Source organism: Mytilus californianus, unplaced genomic scaffold, assembly GCF_021869535.1.
Source record: "Mytilus californianus isolate M0D057914Y unplaced genomic scaffold, xbMytCali1.0.p SCAF_1, whole genome shotgun sequence".
NCBI lineage: Eukaryota > Metazoa > Mollusca > Bivalvia > Mytilida > Mytilidae > Mytilus > Mytilus californianus.
The window spans coordinates 10,511,066-10,530,759 of record NW_026262581.1 but is presented as its reverse complement, the minus strand read 5'-3'; the positions used below and the strand labels follow the sequence as shown (position 1 = coordinate 10,530,759).

General features: G+C 32.9%; 1 protein-coding gene and 1 long non-coding RNA gene across 14 annotated transcripts in view; one reads left to right on the top strand and one right to left on the bottom strand.

Moving 5' to 3' along the window:
- LOC127699812 (uncharacterized) overlaps positions 1–19,694 on the bottom strand; it is a 211,962-nt gene that overhangs the window by 183,643 nt on the left and 8,625 nt on the right. The gene's annotated exons all lie outside the window — the stretch shown is intronic.
- The window catches only part of LOC127699971 (uncharacterized), a 200,884-nt gene continuing 191,885 nt past the window's right edge, over positions 10,696–19,694 (top strand). Inside the window, exon 1 of the long non-coding RNA XR_007981324.1 lies at positions 10,696–11,045. This is a non-coding gene — a long non-coding RNA (uncharacterized LOC127699971). The remainder of the gene's footprint in view (positions 11,046–19,694) is intronic.

Here is a 19,694-nt window from a genome sequence, read left to right as displayed (position 1 = left end):
TTTTAAATATTCGTTTCAGTCTCACATAAAATTAACTTTATCTATGATCCATGTAAATGAAGTCAAGGTCAGATGAATCATGCAAGGCGGCTTTATACTCGTTTCAATCATTCCATACTCTGATTATAGTTGACTTATTGCTTTTAGTATGTAAGAAATAGACCTAATCAAGAAAATTTAACATAAAGCAATGAACCCAAAAAATGAGGTCAAGGTCAGAAAAATCTGCAAGACTGACATGTATATCTTTCAATAATTTTAAAGGCAATAAATTGCTTCGCTGAGCAGATGTCCAACCCTGAAAAGTTGGGGCCAAAATGGACACAATATTCTCACTTAATACAGGTCTGAATTTGGATTGTAATTAAATTTTTGACACATAATAGGTTTCTGACATAGAATAACTGTAGTCAAAGAACTTCAAATTGGTTATATGATTTGAATTTATATTCAATTTTTTATTTTGTGCAATACACTATGCTGTTGCGAATTGACCCCCCCTCCCCCCCCCCCCCCAAAAAAAAATTTACCACGGTTTTTTGCTTTTGTGCATAACACCATGCTGTTGCATATTAACCCCCAAAAAAAATATTTGAAGAAATTTTCTTTTAATTTCTGAAAATCTGAAATGAGAAAAATTGTCCCGCCCCCTCCAATTTTTTTTCACCTCCCCCTTTTCTTTCCCTTATTCCAAAAAAAATTCTTTCCCTCAAGATATGGTCAGTATCTCAATTCAAATTTCTGATGGAGTTTGCAACCATAATTACCCATTTAAATACATCACAAAAGATTTAAAATATAAAATGACATACATAGTTATGGCTAAAATTAATATTAATTAATAGTAACTGCTTAAAATAAATTGACAGCTAATTACCTCAAGACAATCATCATTTCTTAATACATAATTTACAAGCAGTGTAAGGGAGGTAATCAAACATTGGAAACTACAAAAATGCTTATTTGGGCTCCTTTTTTGGCGCCTATTTCCTAAACAGTTAGGACCATAACCCCCAAAATCAATCCAAACCTTCATTTAGTCGTTATAAACCTTGTGTTAAAATTTTATTGATTTCTATTTACTTATACTAAAGTTATTATCCGGAAACCATCTGTCTTCGGACGACGCTGATGATGACGACAACGACGTGATACCAATATACGACCAAAAATATTTTAATTTTTGCGGTCGTATAAAAATGGTTGACCTGCAGCTTGAAGTATCTGCAATACAGACACAATCATGAAAGCTTAAAAATAGGTCTTAATCAGATGAACCCTGCCAAGCAGAGATCTATATATATGTAGGACTCGGAGGTGCGATGGGGATGCTGAAGTGCGATGGTCACGCTGAAGTGTGATGGTCTACGCCGAAGTGTGATGGTCCGTTCGCTGATGTGCGATGGTCTATATGACGCGTGATAGCTAGTTTAAAATCTACAGATGTGCAATTATTATGAGCAGTATAGTTGGTATATAGATTAGCATTCATTATTGTCTATATATGTCATTTGTTACAGTTGCATACAAAATGAACGATAGTCCTCTTTGATTTTCTGCATGTGGACATAATTCTGAGATAACATTTATCTGTACTTTGTTCCTCTCACGAGATCCTCGTTTACCGTTATATTAGAAGAGTCTGCGGACCCGTATGTATTTAGAGAATGCCACGCTCCTTCGTACGTAGCTTGAAAAAAATCTCGTAGATTTCCAAAAAAAATCCGCTACAGAAGGTTTACTTTTCCCTCTCCCGCGATCACACTCCATTTCCCGAAGTATTAAAGGTGTATAAGTTTATTTATTTTGTTTTTACATTGTATCATAGATCAAATTTATTTGTTCAGTATATATTCACTGGTGTTAATATGTCTTTTGGTTGAGTTAAGCCATTTCAATTGATATTTTATAGTGTGTCTTTCTATGTTGGGATGTTACACTATTGTTTCAGATAAAAGTGAAGGTTTGGTACCATTAAAACGTTTAAACCCGCTGCAATTGTTTGCACCTGTCCTAAGTCAGGAATCTGATGTTCAGTAGTTTTCGTTTGTTGATGTGGTTCATAAGTGTTTCTCGTTTCTCGTTTTTTATATAGATTAGACCGTTGGTTTTCCCGTTTGAATGGTTTTACACTAGTAATTTTTGGGGCCCTTTATAGCTTGCTGTTCGGTGTGAGCCAAGGCTCCGTGTTGAAGACCGTACTTTGACCTATAATGGTTTACTTTTATAAATTTTGACTTGGATGGAGAGTTGTCTCATTGGCACTTATACCACATCTTCTTATATCTATATAAGCCCTTTATTAACTTAAAAACCCAAAAACTGCTTCTAACAAACAAATTGACTTCGAAATGAAAAGCATTGAAAATATAGTTTATGTAGTCCATCCCACTTCAGCGTCACTGCCATCGCACTTCGGCGTAGGTATCAACAAGATAGCGTCACAATGCCACCATCGCACTTCAGCGTCAAACCATCGCACATCAGCATGACCATCGCGGTTCGGAGCACCATCGCGGTTCAGAGTCCTACATATATATGTACCTTTACTTCATTCCATACACCAAATGAAGTTGAATGTCCTACTGACTGAGGCAAATTTTGACACAATATTCAAGCTTGATACTGTCTGAATTTGGTTTATGATCATATTTTTGACATAATATAAAGGTTTAAATGTGATCAAAGATCTTAAATAAATGGAGAATGTGTCCCCATGGACACAGATGATGCCCCCGCTTGCATACAACATTATAAAGGGACATAACTCAAGAACCATAAAAGTGACACTACCCAAATTTGTACTTGATCTGAGTTTTGTGGTAATAAGTATTGTGTATAGGTCTCATAATGTTTGGTTGGGAAAAACTTAAGTTACAGAATGGAAACTAAAAACTTTGCAATTTTTCAATTTATAAAGGGGCATTACTCAATAATGATTAAAGTGACGCCATCAAAATTCAACTTGATCTGTATTTTGTGGTAAAAAGCATTGTGTATAAGTTTCATAACATTTGGTTGAGGCAACTTAAGTTAGAGAATGGAAACTAAAAATTTTGCATTGTTTTCCATTTATAAAGGGGCATAACTTGTGAATGGTTAAAGCGACCCCACCAAAATTCAAACTTGATCTGTATTTTGTGGTAATAAGCATTGTGTATAAGTTTCATAACATTTGGTTGAGGCAAACTAATGTTAGAGAACGGAAACCAACTTTGGGACGTACAAACGGACATACGTACAGACAGACAAGGGTAAAACTTAATGCCACACTATGGTGGGGGCATAAAAATCTATTTGGCAATACTGTGCAATTGAAGATTTGAAAAATTTTGAAGAAAAAAAAAGTATGAACCCCTTAAACATGTTAAAAAAATTTGAAACAAAAATCCCCCCCCCCCCCCAACTTTTTGAACCTCCTTGGAGCAATTACCCCCAAACGTAATCCCAGTCGTCCCTTTGTAGTATGGAACCTTTTAGTACAATTTTAGAGAGATCCATACACTTAAACACAAGTTATTGTCTGGAAACTAGAAAAATTATTATTTTTGCTTTTTTGCCCCTAATTCCTTCATGCTTGAGGCAATTACCCCCAAACTCAATCCCAGCCTTCCCTTTGTGATATGGAACATTGTATTACAATGTCAGAGAGATCCATACACTTACACATTTGTAATTAAAGTAATTGTCTGGAAACCAAATGTCTTCGGACAACGACGACACTGACGACGACGTGATAGCATTATACAACTCCAAAATTTTTGCGGTTGTATAAAAACAATTAAACATACTATGAACGATATATATGATATAAATACAAAATTAATTAAAAAGGGGAGTAAAAAAGGAGGCAGGGTGGTAGATGTAAAACAAAACCAGAAAGACAACTCTAACCTTGGACAAAATGCCGTTAAATTAAATAACGTACACAGGTAAATAAAAATAATTTTGTTGTAAGGAGTACATGGAGTACAGAAATATTTTTTACAAAATATATAAATTTGTTGTTCATAGTGCAAGAACAGAAGTAAAAATTTATCAACACACTAAATATTTATCAAAGGTGGTATATATTAAAAATAGTGAGACGAGATATAACACAAAACAAGTAAACATTAAATAACGAAAATAAATACAAATTGTATCAACAGGTCAAAAAACACTAGAGTAAGATTTGAGAGTACTCACAGTTATTGAAAGCTAGTTAAAAGCCAAAATCAATTAATGCAGTCGACTCCACTTAATCGCATCCCGCTTAATAGCATAATTTGGTTAATTGCATAATTTTCTCCTGCACAAAACCATTTCCCATTAACAAGGAATTATTTGAATCTGGAATAATTTTGAATTCTGGAAAATTGATTAGAAATGTATGATGAAAACTAACCCAACTAAATAGTGTTAGCCATGCACGCATGGCTAAGGGGGGTTAGTTAGTTCATACTGAAATGATAGTGAAAGTAAAATTAACCTTAGCCATGCACGCATGGCTAACCCTATTTAGTTGGGTTAGTTTTCATCATATATTTCTCATCAATTTTCCAGAATTCAAAATTATTCCAGATTCAAATAATTCCTTGTTCATTCGTCTTATGTTAAATTATCCGGTTATATGCATAGCCTTACAAGTGGCCTTTCGGTTAATTGCATAGAAATTAATTGCCGGCTAGATATGCTTAGTTCAAACTGACAAGATTTTTGACCGGAAACGGCAATTTGGTAAGTATATTTTTCTTGAATGCATCATTATTTTCGTTATTATTTCATATTCACTTTTGTGTTATTAAAATAAAGTTTTAGAACAGTTTCTTTCGTGTTTATATGATGGAGCTTTACTTTAAAATAACCCTCGATGTGTACACAGGTGAAGTTTCCCATGTTCTATTTTATGCCTCGAGGTCATAAAATGTCAAACAGGTAATTGTTGTAAAATCATGACCACTCTATCCCAAAAGGTCTTAATTATTGATTGGATTTTAAGCATTGTCAATAGATTACATTTGGGGTGAATTTTAAAAACAATAATGCCTGCTAATTTACTTTGAAAGACCATCCAATGTGTACTCTCGCAAATCGGCTTGGGGTGATTTGCATTTATGTTAAACATTACAGGGGATTTATATATGGTTGAGGAATTTTATCCAGCAAATTACCTGTACAGGGCCCCTTTACCTGTTTACTGCTTTGCATATACGAAACTAACGAGGTTAAAGAAACAGTGTTACATCACTGTGCAAGCAGTAGATACTGCATATCAAAGGCAGTTCATTACACATTTATTGTTAACAAGAGGCTGTTAGAATGACAGCAAACCGGATTTTCCTGCAGAGGTCGAACCCTGAACAGTTGAGCAAGTATGGACACTACATTTAAGCTTAAAACAGCTCTTAATTTGGATAGTGATTGAATATTGACACAGCATAGGTTTGTGACACAAAATGAATGTGGTCAAAGAACTGAAATATTTGAAATTGGACATTTATCTATTATGGTCCAATATCCAAAATCTAAGTACATATTAGAATCAGCATATCCAAGAAACCCAAGAATTCAATTTTTGATGAAATCAGACAAAAGTTTAATTTAGGACCCTTTGGACCTCAATGTGGACCAATTTGATAAAGGAGCCCACAATTCAAAATCTCTCAATACATGGTTAGATTCAGCATTTCAAAGAACCCCATAAATTCAATTTTTGTTGAATCAAACAAAGTTTAATTTTGGATCCTGATTTGGACCAACTTGAAAACTAGACCCAAAAATCTAATATCTAAATACAGGTTTAGATTCAGCATTTGAAAGAACCCTATATATATATTTAATTTATGTTGAAATGAAACACAGGTTAATTTTATCCATAATATTTTCTGTGCAAAGGGAAGTAACTCAAACTTGATAAAATTTTTCTAAAATAAGATATGATGCAATTTTTTAAATTATAATCAATAATATAATAACAACAACCAGTGATGACTTAGTTCTCTAAAATTAGATATGATTTAACACTCAAACATTGTTAGAATCAGCATATCAAAGAACCAAAGAATTCAATGTTTGATGAAATTAAATAAAAGTTTAATTTAGGACCCTTTGGACCTCAGTGTGGTATTATCTTATTAATAATGAACAGAAATACAGGTTTAGATTAAGCATTTCAAAGAACCCTATATTTATTCAATTTATGTTGAAATCAAACACAGTTTAATTTTGGACCCCGATTTGGACCAACTTGAAAACTGGGCCCAAAATCAGAAATCCAAATATATGTTTATTACAGTACAACCTGTGACTTCCTCTTAGTTATGTCCACCCTCTTGTATGGTCACCATCGAATGGTGGCCATTTGTTGGGGTATTCAATCTTGAAATGTTGGCCATTTATTGGGGTCATAAAACATAGGTTGATGTTTTATCTAATCATGTTATCTGTTGAAATCAATCAGGGTTGAAGTTTTCAGCTTGTATGTTTCATTAAAATTTACCTGTACAGGTAACTCAGGTTTCTTCTCAAATTGACATTTCACCTTTTCTTGAAAATGTAGATTAGAATGTTGTTTTAGTCTTTGTTAATTCATATCAATTGTTGATTTTTCTGTCTTTAAATTTACATATTTTCCTTTCTTTCTAATGTTTTTATTTTTTTATGTTATTTTTTATTTGTTTTTTTGCTTCTATTCTTTTAATTTCTTCTAGGAAATAATCTTGAGTAGAAATGACAAAAATTCAAAGATGAGTTATTGACTAGCATTTGAAAACAAAACAGAGAATCCTTTAAATAATATTTTTTTCGGTAAAAAAAAGTTATTGTACATGATGTACATGGTATTCAATGTCTGCGTGTATTATTTAATGAATTATTATTAATTATAACTTATAATCATGCAAATGATATGTTTAAAGGAACCATAAAGCAAGTAATTTAACAAGCCTGTTTTTTAACAAATTAAAATTATCAATATCATGAATATCAAGCCTTTTACAATAAATTTTGTTAACAAAGTTGTACAATCTATTATCATGATTATTATTCAGGAAAACTACAAATATCATTATATGGTATAGGAATAAACTATTTTTGTTTATCTTTTATATTTTTCAAATCTCAAAACTGGAGTTGTGCATGAAGAATCACTAAAGAGACTTTAATTTTCCAAATGGCTACCTAGTTATCATCAACTTTGATAAATGCCAATCATAATGAAAAATGTTCTTATCTCTGAATTAAATAAATCTTATGAAAAGAAATTATTTAAAGAAAAAATTGTCTTGCTTTTTGAAACAATTGTAAACTTATCAAATATGTTATCTTCAGTTTGTCTATTTTTGTCAGTTAACAGGCAAAATTTGTCTCCAGAAAAAATAAAGAACACTTCTATATAGATTGTGACATTTTTATGGTCTATTAATTAAATCCTTTTTTGTTCTGTGTATTATAGTGTCAAAACTGCAAGACTGGCATATGCATGATACATATTCTTGGTATACATCTGCAAAGAATATTTCACTCAACTCAGGCCTTTTAGATAAAGCTAATAATTGCAGGGACTTAAATGAATTAGATTCTTTAAAGCTCTTGATTAAAAATGAATTTTAAGAACAAAAATAAGAATATTTTGAAAATAAAATAAAAACTTCTGATGAAAACAGTAAACTCAAATGCTTCAAGAATTAGTGGTCATAATTTAGAAATAGAAAATGGTAGATAAAAATTCCTATAAAGGATAGAATTGTTTGTAAAATTAACATAACAACTTAGAGATAATCTATTTGAAAATTGTTTACCTTCTCATAATAATGTCTCTGACCAGTTTGTGAATAAAATCTTGAATCTTATGAATAAAATCTTAACCAAAAACAAAAAGTAAAAGAAATGCTAAACCTCTATAACATGGAACATGTTTAAAATATTGGCTCCTTTATAAAAAAAAATAAAAATCATTAGAACTGAGGGCAGAAACCTAATAATTTTTTTCCATGTGTTTTGATTTTTATAGAATTGTTATTTCTTTGCATTATAATGTTTGTTTTTGTTTTTTTTCGTCAGAAACTTGATTAAATTGTAATATGTTTATATGACAATAAAAATATTATCAAATTTTTCTGTAATGAATATTTTGAATATACATGTATTTATTCAATAGAGAAATAATGAATTGCCTAAATTTTATTTAGAATAAGTCCTAAAAACAATGTTAAATGCAGTTAGTATAAACAATTTTGATTTTAGAAAATTAATCAGAGAAACACCTTTTTGATGGAAAAAAGCAGGCGTTGTGAAAGTTTGCATTATAGTAGAAGATGATATTCATTTATTATTCACTTGCCTAAATATACATGTAAAAAATAACTTAAATTGATAGAATTATTTAAAAGGTATAACATCAAAACAAACAGTCATGAGAAAATGTTTACAAAAGTTAGGAAGCTATATGTTCAACTAGTTTTATTATTTCATTTTATTTTAGAATTTTCTTGTCATAATCACAGTTATTAAATTTGACAAACACATATATTTTACCTGAGACACTTTACCTGTAAGTTATATAATTTTAACACTTCAATGCAGTCATGATTTCCCTTTATACTTGACTAGTTCTTGATAAATACCTTGTGTATTAATTAAGCAACAGGAGGTATAATGATGGACATTTAGGGCCATCATGGTGACCATATTTTTTATGGCCACCATTAGTAAGATAATGTCACAGGTAGTACTGTAATAAACAATATAAGCTTAGTTTTTAAAGGAGTTCACTTCATCAAAAAAAATATATAGCATTCAGAAAATTAGTTTTTACAGAATAACAAACAAACTTGCCACAAAATTCTTCAAACAATTTATCAAAGAAAAGAAGGAAAAAATCCAAAATCTTATTTATCATTCATACAATGTCTTTTCAAAATCTATAAAACTTATCAGTAACAAGAAATAATTGTAACAGGATGCTGTTACGAAGTCTCCCAAACAAAGCTCCAATAATTCGTCATTCCCATGATCGCCTGACATTGGGCAAAGTCCAGTACAAATTGGTTTGTGATATGCATAAGTGACGCCTATGGGTTGACCCTGTATGTCATTCAAATCTTCTTGAAATGACGAACAGGAATATATATGGTTGTTAAGGGTTGGAGATCTAGACCGTTTACAAGTTCTCAAAAGGGGGGTGTGTGATCCCCAGAGGACTCACCCTTTATTTCATATGATTTGTTTTTTTGTCACATACAAGAATATATATGGTTTAGGGGTGGGGATCTCAACCGTTTACAAGTTCTTAAACAGGAGGGGGTGGGGTGACCCCAGGGGACTCGCCTTTTATTTCATTTGATTTGTTTTATTGTCCCATACAAGAATATATATGGTTTCGGGGTGGGGATCTTGACCGTTTACAAGTTTTTAAAAAGAAGGGAGTGGGGGTCACCCCAGGGGATTTCCCCTAAATTTCATTTGATTTGTTTATTTGTCCCATAGAATATATATGGTTTGGGGGTGGGGATCTCGACCGTTTACAAGTTTTCAATAAAATGCTTCGCTGAGCGCAGCTGGATACAACCGCAGAGGTCCAACCCTGAACAGTTGGGGCAAAAATGGACAAAATATTCGTGCTCGATACAGGTCTGAATTTGGATTGTAATTAAATATTTGACACATACTAGGTTTCTGACACAGAATAAGTGTAGTCAAAGAACTTAAAATTGGTTATATGATTTGAATTTATATTCAATTTCTTGCTTTTGTGCAATACACTATGCTGTTGAATATTAACCCCCCCCCCCCTAAAAAAAAAAAATTTTCTGAAATCTGAAATGAGAAAAATTGTACCCCCCCCCCCCCCCCCCCCCCAAATTCTTATTTACCCCCCCCCCCCCCCTCCCCTCCAAAATTTTTTTCAACTCACCCTTTCCCTTATTCTAAAAATAATCTCAATTCAAATTTCCAATGGAATTTGCAACCATAATTACCCATTTAAATTTACCATAGTGCTAACTTAATCTATTTAATAATAGAATTTAAAATATGGTGTCAAATCTTTCATATGGATTTTTTGGTAAAAATAAAAAGATGCAACATTTGCAGATATTTTTACTGGTCTTCCTTTATAAATATGCATTTCTTTAAACATAATTTAAAAGCAGTGTAAGGGAAGTAATCAAAACGTTGTATGTGGATTACCTCCCTATATCCAAGGGCGCAGCTTGATACGACCGCAGAGGTCCAACCCTGAACAGTTGGGGCAAGTATGGACACAACATTCAAGCTTGATACAGCACTGCATTTGGATTGTGATTAAATATTTAACCTAGCATAGGTTTCTGACACAGAATGAATGTGGTCTAAGAACTTAAAGATTTTTAATTTACCTTTTCAAACCATATCATAATTATTTGCTTTTATATATAAATCAGAAATACCCAATTTAAAATGGAAAATTTTAAAGAAAAAAAAAATCCCCACCGCCAATTTTTTGAACCCCCTTATGATTCATCACCCCCAATCTCAATCCCAAGCCTTCCCTTTGTGGTATGGTACCTTGCAGTACAATTTCAGAGAGATCCATACACTTGAACACAAGTTATTGTCTGGAAACTAGAAAAATGCTTGTTTTTTGCCCCCAAATTCCTAAACGTTTAGGGCAATTACATTACCCCCAAACTCAAACCCAGCTTTCCCTTTGTGATATTGAACCTTGTCGTACAATTTCATAAAGATCCATACACTTACACCCTAGTTATTGTCCTGAAACTAGAAAAATGCTTGTTGTTTTGCCCCTTTTTGGCCCCTAATTCCTAAAATTTTGAGGCAATTACCCCCAAAATCAATCCCAGCCTTCCCTTTGTTGTATGGTACCTTGCAGTACAATTTCAGAGAGATCCATACACTTGAACACAAGTTATTGTCTGGAAACTAGAATAAAATGCTCCGCTGGGGCGCAGCTTGATACGACCGCAGAGGTCGAACCCTGAACAGTTGGGGCAAGTATGGACACAACATTCAAGCTTGATACAGCACTGAATTTGGATTGTAATTAAATATTTGACACAGCATAGGTTTCTGACACAGATCGAATGTGGTCTAAGAACTTAAGAAATTTTAATTTACCCATTCAAACCATATCATTATTATTTGCTTTTATTTTTATATATAAATCAGAAATAACCAATTTAAAATGGAAAATTTTAAAGAAAAACTAGAGGCTCTCAAGAGCCTGTGTCGCTCACCTATATTTACTGATGCTTTGGAAATCATGTAAAATAAGGTTAAAATCATAATTAATAGTATTAGATATTAGATATTATAATGATATCTAAGATAACAAAAAACTGCAAAACAAACTCAGGGGCTGCAACCCAACAACGGGTTGTCGGATTCGTCTGAAAATTTCAGGGCAGATAAATCTAAATCTGATGAACATTTTTGCCACCTGTCAGATTTGCTCTAAATGCTTTAGTTTCAGAGATAAAAACCAAAAACTGCATTTTACCCCTATGTTCTACTTTTAACCAAGTCGGCCATGATGGTTGGAAGGCGGGGTCATCAGACAAATTTTTTAAACTAGATACCCTTATAATGATTATGGCCAAGTACGGTTAAATTTGTCTCAGTAGTTTCAGAGAAGAAGATTTTTGTAAAAGATTACAAAAATTTACGAAAAATTGTTAAAAATTGACTATTAAGGGCAATAACTCCTAAAGGGATCGACTGACAATTTTGGTCATGACGACTTATTTGTACATATTACTTTGCTGAACATTATTGCTGTTTACAGTTTATCTCTATCTATTATAATATTCAAGATAATAACCAAAAACTGCAAAATTTCCTTAAAATTACCAATTCAGGGGCAGCAACCCACAAACAGGTTGTCAGATTTGTCTGAAAATTTCAGGGCAGATAGATCTTGACCTGATAATCAGTTTTACCCTATGTCAGATTTACTCTAAATGCTTTGGTTTCAGAGATATAATCCAAAATCTACATTTTACTCCTATGTTCTATTTTTAGCCATGGCGGCCATCTTGGTTGGTTGGCGGGGTCATCGGATACATTTTTTAAACTATATACCCTAATGATGATTGTGGCCAAGTTTGGTTAAATTTGGCCTATTGGTTTCAGAGGAGAAGATTTTTGTAAAATGCTAACGATGACAGACGACGACGACGACGACGGACGAAGGACGACGGACGCCAAGTGATGAGAAAAGCTCACTTGGCCCTTTGGGCCAGGTGAGCTAAAAAAGGAAACCCCCCCCCTAAATTTTTAAAGCCCCTTATGATTCCTCACACCCAAACTCAATCCCAGCCTTACCTTTGTGGTATGGTACCTTGCAGTACAATTTCAGAGAGATTCATACACTTGAACACAAGTTATTGTCTGGAAACTAGAAAAATGCTTGTTTTTTGGCCCCAAATTCCTAAACGTTTAGGGCAATTACTCCCAAACTCAAACCCAGCTTACCCTTTGTAATATGATACCTTGCAGTACAATTTCATAAAGATCCATACACTTACACACAAGTTATTGTCCTGAAACTAGAAAAATGCTTGTTTTTTTTGCCCTTTTATGGCCCCTAATTCCTAAAATTTTGAGGGAATTACCCCCAAAATCAATCCCAGCCTTCCTTTTTTGGTATGGTACCTTGCAGTACAATTTCAGAAAGATCCATACACTTGAACACAAGTAATTGTCTGGAAACTAGAAAAATGCTTATTTTTGGCCCCTTTTTGGCCCCTTATTCCTAAACGTTTTGGGCAATTACCCCCCAAACTCAATTCCAGCTTTCCCTTTGTGATATGGAACCTTGTAGTACAATTTCATAAAGATCCATACACTTGAACACAAGTTATTGTCATGAAACTAGAAAAATGCTTGTTTTTTGCCCCTTTTTGGCCCCTTATTCCTAAAATTTGGAGGCAATTGCCCCCAAAATCAATCCCAGCATTCCCTTTGTGATATGGAACCTTGTGGTACAATGTCAGAGATATCCATACACTTACACACAAGTTATTATCATGAAACTAGAAAAATGCTTGTTTTTTGCCCCTTTTTGGCCCCTAATTCCTAAAATTTGGAGGCAATTACCCCCAAAATCAATCCCAGCATTTCCTTTGTGATATGGAACCTTGTGGTACAATGTCAGAGAGATCCATAAACTAACACACAAGTTATGTCTGGAAGTTACAAAAATGCTTATTTTTGGCCCCTAATTCCTTAACTGTTGGTACCATAACCCCTAAAATCAATCCCCACCTTCCTTTTGTGGTATTGGACCTTATGGTAAAATTTCATAGAGATCCATTCACTTAAACTAAAGTTAGAGTGCGAAAACCAATGTGTCTTCGGACGACGACGACGCCAACATCATACCAATATACGACCTCAAAATTCTTTTGCAGTCGTATAAAAATGCTTATTTTTGGCCCCTTATTCCTTAACGTTTTGGGCAATTACCCCCAAACTCAATTCCAGCTTTTCCTTTGTGATATGGAACCTTGTAGTACAATTTCATAAAGATCCATACACTTGAACACAAGTTATTGTCATGAAACTAGAAAAATGCTTGTTTTTTGCCCCTTTTTGGCCCCTTATTCCTAAAATTTGAAGGCAATTGCCCCCAAAATCAATCCCAGCATTCCCTTAGTGATATGGAACCTTGTGGTACAATGTCAGAGAGATCCATACACTTACACACAAGTTATTATCATGAAACTAGAAAAATGCTTGTTTTTTGCCCCTTTTTGGCCCCTAATTCCTAAAATTTGGAGGCAATTACCCCCAAAATCAACCCAAGCATTCCCTTTGAGATATGGAACCTTGTGGTACAATGTCAGAGAGATCCATACACTAACACACAAGTTGAGTCTGGAAGTTACAAAAATGCTTATTTTTGGCCCCTAATTCCTTAACTGTTGGTACCATAACCCCCAAAATCAATCCCAAACCTTCCTTTTGTGGTATTGAACCTTATGGTAAAATTTCATAGCGATCCATTCACTTAAACTTAAGTTAAAGTGCGAAAACCAATGTGTGACTGTCTTCGGACAACAACGACGACAAAGTCACACCAATATACGACAGCAAAATTTTTTTGCAGTCGTTTAAAAATTCAGCAGTTTTTCCGCTTGTGAGGAGCATAACTCTAGAACAGTAAAATTGACGCCAACAAATGTCACACTGGACCTGAGTTTTGTGGTAATAAGCATTAAGTTTCATAACATTTGTTTGAGGCAAACTAAAGTAAGGGAACAGAAAATACAGCAATTTTTCCATTTGTAAAGGGACACAACTCAAGAACAGTAAAAGTGACAATATCCAAATTCAACTTTAATCAGTGTTTGGGTTAATAAGCTTTGTGTATAAGTCAGACTTGGGGTCAATTACATTGAAATGTAATTAATTAAATTACACATTCCATTGCAAAAATGATCAATTACACTAGTTAATAAAAATTACACAGTTTTTCTAGTTTCATGACAATAACTTGTGTTCAAGTGTATGGATCTTTAAGAAATTGTACAAGGTTCCATATCACAAAGGAAAAGCTGGAATTGAGTTTGGGGGTAATTGCCCAAAACGTTTAGGAATAACGGGCCAAAAAGGGGCCAAAAATAAGCATTTTATACGACCGCAAAAACATTTTGAGGTCGTATATTGGTATGACGTTGGCGTCGTCGTTGTCCGAAGACACATTGGTTTTCGCACTCTAACTTTAGTTTAAGTGAATGGATCTCTATGAAATTTTACCATAAGGTTCAATACCACAAAAGGAAGGTGGGGATTGATTTTGGGGGTTATGGTACCAACAGTTAAGGAATTAGAGGCCAAAAAGGGGCCAAAATAAGCATTTTTGTAACTTCCAGACATAACTTGTGTGTTAGTGTATGGATCTCTCTGACATTGTACCACAAGGTTCCATATCACAAAGGGAATGCTGGGATTGATTTTTGTGGTAATTGCCTCCAAATTTTAGGAATTAGGGGCCAAAAAGGGGCAAAAAACAAGCATTTTTCTAACTAAAGTAATTGATTAAATTACACATTACATTTCATCATAACTTTTTTTAAACAATATATAGCATGTGTAAAATATTCATGTATGCTTACAGCATAGTTTTAGCATTGCATTTGATCATCATTAGTATTTTTAATGTCTTCTATCATCACATCTTATGATCTAGCAATACCTGCCACATCAGCTCCTGTCGAAACAAAGTGTTCAGACAGGAGCTGATGTGGCAGGTATTGCTATATCATAAGATGTGTTGATAGAAGAGGGAATGTGTTCCTATTAACTTCCCAATACATTAAGGGGTATTTTGAAAACTCAGAAATGAAGCCATTTAATTAAACATAATATAAATAAATAAATTATAAATAAATTAAAAAATTGTCCATGTTTTTTACTTTACAATTATCATGATTATTCAAAAGTATGCTTGTCACTAGATTGAAAATAATTTTTTAGCACAAACAATGTATAATGTCTCAATATTAGCAATATTTTGCTAATTAGATAAAATACATGTATTGGTGGCATTGTCCCTAGGCTGTTTTATTACACATTTAGTCTGATTAATTGCCATTTGTTTTTACAGCTGATAATTTTAATTCTATAATCCTTTTGTGTATACTAATTTGACAAAATGATTGTGTGCAGTGATTTAAAATTCTAAATGAACTGTCTAAGAAAGATATATACATTTGTTTAACAATACATACATGTACATGTGTATTTTGATCATATGAATATATACATGTTATCAATCTATTTAGATAAAGATCTTTCTTAAAAACTGAACAACACCAATATATGATTCTCACATTTTTTTAAGTTATAAGACTATTTAGAAAACATTTCTGTATGTCAAATAAATAATATTTATATTAACACAATTTCTTATCATTAACATGATTAACACCATAAAAGTACATGTAATTGAAATGTAATTCAAAAGTAATTTAGCATTACATGCTTTCTTCATTGTAATTAATTAAATTACCATTACATGTAATTGAAAAAATGCTCAATTACACATTACATTCAAAGACATGGAAAATTGTAATGCATTACACTTGATAACAATTTATACATTTTCAATTACCCCATCCCTGGTACAAGTTACATCACATTTGGTTGAGGCAAACTTAATTAAGAAAACGGAAACAAAAAATTCAACAATTTTTCCATTTGTAAAGGGGCATAACTCTAGAATGGTAACAGTGATGCCAACAAAAATTCAAACTTGATCTTTTTTATTGTTGTAATATTAGCATTGTGTATAAGTTTCATAACATTTGATTTGGTTGTTTTCTAGTTTTGTCATTTAGGCTTATTATATAAGTCTTTTGTGTGTTTATCTTTGAACTATGACATACAAAATGTCAACTCGGAAATATAAAATGTAAAATTGATAAAATTCTTGAGGGAGCTTACATCAACAGATATAAACAATACACCAAAGTTTCATTAGAACTGCTGAAAGCATTTTTGAGTTATTGTCCGATAACTGGAAAATCCACCTTTTTTATTAACAATAAACTGTTATCACAGAGATATGTCTCGCTTTTTCATAATTTTGATTATGCAAATATTGACATTAAAATAACAATACTTAACATTTTACATAAGTTAGGCAAACATTCAAAGTCAACGAACCATGACTGAGGTACATGGCTAAACAATCTCCATGTAAATGAGATGTGCCATTGCTTATACAACTGCATACCAAATATCATTGACTTATTATAAGTCGTTCCCTTTAAACAAACCTTAACAAAAACAGAAACTTGTAAACTATGCAAAAGTTTCAAAGTCAATGAACCATGAAGAGAGGGTGGAGCTATAAAATCTCCATGGAAACGATACTTAAAAATGCCAATAAATTTGCATACCAAATATCATTGACTTAACATTAGCAGTTCATCTTAAACTGATCAAATCACAAACTAATACATGTAAACTAAGCAAAAGTTTCAAGTCGATAGACCATGAGTCCATGACTGAGGGGAAGGGGCCAAATATTCTCCATGGAAATGAAATGTGCTAATACTTATACAACTGAATACCAATTAAAATTGGCCTACCACTAATAGTTCCCCTTTAACTGACCTAATCACAAGCTAATACATGTTAACTAAGCAAAATTTTCAAGTCGATAGACCATGAGTCCATGACTGAGGGGAAGGGGCCAAATATTCTCCATGGAAATGAAATGTGCTAATACTTATACAACTGAATACCAATTAACATTGGCCTACCACTAATAGTTCCCCTTTAACTGACCTAATCACAAACTAATACATGTTAACTAAGCAAAATTTTCAAAGTCAATAGACCATGACCAAGGGGCGGAGTCAAATAATCTCCATGGAAATGAGATATGCCAATGCTTATACAACTGCATACCAAATATCATTGACCTACCACTAGTGGTTCCCCATAAACTGACCTAATCACAAACTAATACATGTAAAATAAGCAAAAGCTTCAAAGTCAATAGACCATGACTGAGTGGGCAGGGCCAAATAATCTCCATGGAAATGAGATGTGCCAATGCTTATACTGTGAACTGCATACCAAATATGATTGACCTTCAACTTGTGGTTCCCCACAAACTAGACCTAATCACAAACTAATACATTGTTGACACCGCCGCCGCCGACTCCGGAAACAGCATACCTATGTCTCGCTTTTCGACTCCGCCAAGCGAGACAATAAAACCCTGTAACTTGGAAACGTAAAATCTAAAATTTTTAAAAAATCGAAAGGGAGCTCATGTCAATAGATATAAACAACTCACCAAAATTTCTTGCAAGTTGGTGAAAGCATTCTTGAGTTATTATCAGAAAACTGGAAAATCCCCCTTTTTTTAATGAATAAAACCGATAACTCGGAAAATTAAAATCTAAAATTTATAAAAAACGAAAGGAAACTCACGTCAATAGATATAAACAATTCACCAAAGTTTTATGCAAATTTATTAAAGTGTTTTTGAGTTAATGTCAGACATGTTGACGAAGGTCGGACGGACAGAGGTATACCATAATAGTAATACGTCCCGTAAAATCCAGATTCAAAATACCTGGTTAAATTCAGCATATTAAAGACCACCAGAATACAAGACTGAATAAAAACCCAATTGAAATTGTTAAAAAAATAATCAATTGATACAAATAATTATAAACTGCTTCGCTGAGCGCAACTGGATACGCCTGCAGAGGTCCAACCCTGAACAGTTGGGGCAAAAATGGACACAATATTCAAGCTTGATACAGGTCTGAATTTGGATTGTAATTAAATATTTGACATATTATAGGTTTCTGAATAAATGTAGTCAAAGAACTTGAAATTGGTTATATGAATTGAATTTATATTCAATTAAAGATTTCTTGCTGTTGTGAAATACTTAGTAAATCTGTTGTCAGACTATAAACAAATAAAGTTCAATTACTTCTCAATGTCATATTAGAAATTTATGAAAATCAAAAGGGAGCTTACATCAATAGATATAAACAATTCACCAAAGTTTCATGAGAATTGGTGACAGCATTTTTTTTGGAGTTATTGTCCGAAAACTGGAAAATCAACCCCTTTTTTAATGAATAAAACCCCATAACTCAAAAATGTAAAATGTAAAATTTATAAAATTCTAAACAGAGCTTACATCAATAGATATAAACAATTCACCAAAGTTTCATAAGAACTGCTGAAAGCATTTTTGATTTTTTGTCCGAAAACTGGAAAATCCCCCTTTTTTTATGAATAAAACCCTGTAACTTGGAAACATAAAATCTAAAATATATAAATATCAAAAGGGAGCTCATGTCAATAGATATAAACAATTCACCACAATACTTGCAAGTTGGTGAAAGCATTCTTGAGTTATTTTCCGAAAACTTGAAAATCCCCCTTTTTTTAATGAATAAAACCTCATAACTTGGAAAAGTAAAATCTAAAATTTATAAAAAACGAAAGGGAGCTCATGTCATTAGAAATAAACAATTCACCAAAGTTTTATGCAAATTGGTTAAAGCGTTTTTGAGTTAATGTCCGACATGTTGACGACGGACAGACAGACGAACGGACAGACGGACAACGGTATACCATAATACGTCCCGTAAAAGGGCGTATAAAAAGATATTGTTTTTGGCTTCTTTTTTCTTAAACCTGTAGGGTCAGAATGCCCTAACAATCCCCCTACGTTCTTTTTACCGTTTTAAACCTTGTGGTACAATTTCATAGCAATCCTGAGACTAATATTCAAGTAATTGTCCACAAACCATAAAATTCTTGTTTTTTTACCCCTTTTCGGCCTTTAATTTCTAATCGGTTTAGGCCACGACCCTCAACATTCTTTTTGGTATAGAACCTTGTGGTAAAATTTCACAGAGATCCATACACTAATACATAAGTTGTTGTCCTGAAATAAGAAAAAAATGCTTGTTTTTGGCTCCTAATTCCTAACAGCAATGACAATAAACCCCAAAATCAAAATAAACCTTCCTTGTGTAGTATATATATATATGGAACCTTTTTGGCTTGTGCTACAATTTCAATTTCATAGAGATCCTGTAAACCAAAATGTATAGGATGACAAATGTCTTCGGATGACAATTTGATACGCCACAGACATCGCCATGACATAATTATGATAATATGAACGCAAAAAAATTTGTATATAGATGTAAGAAAGTTAAACT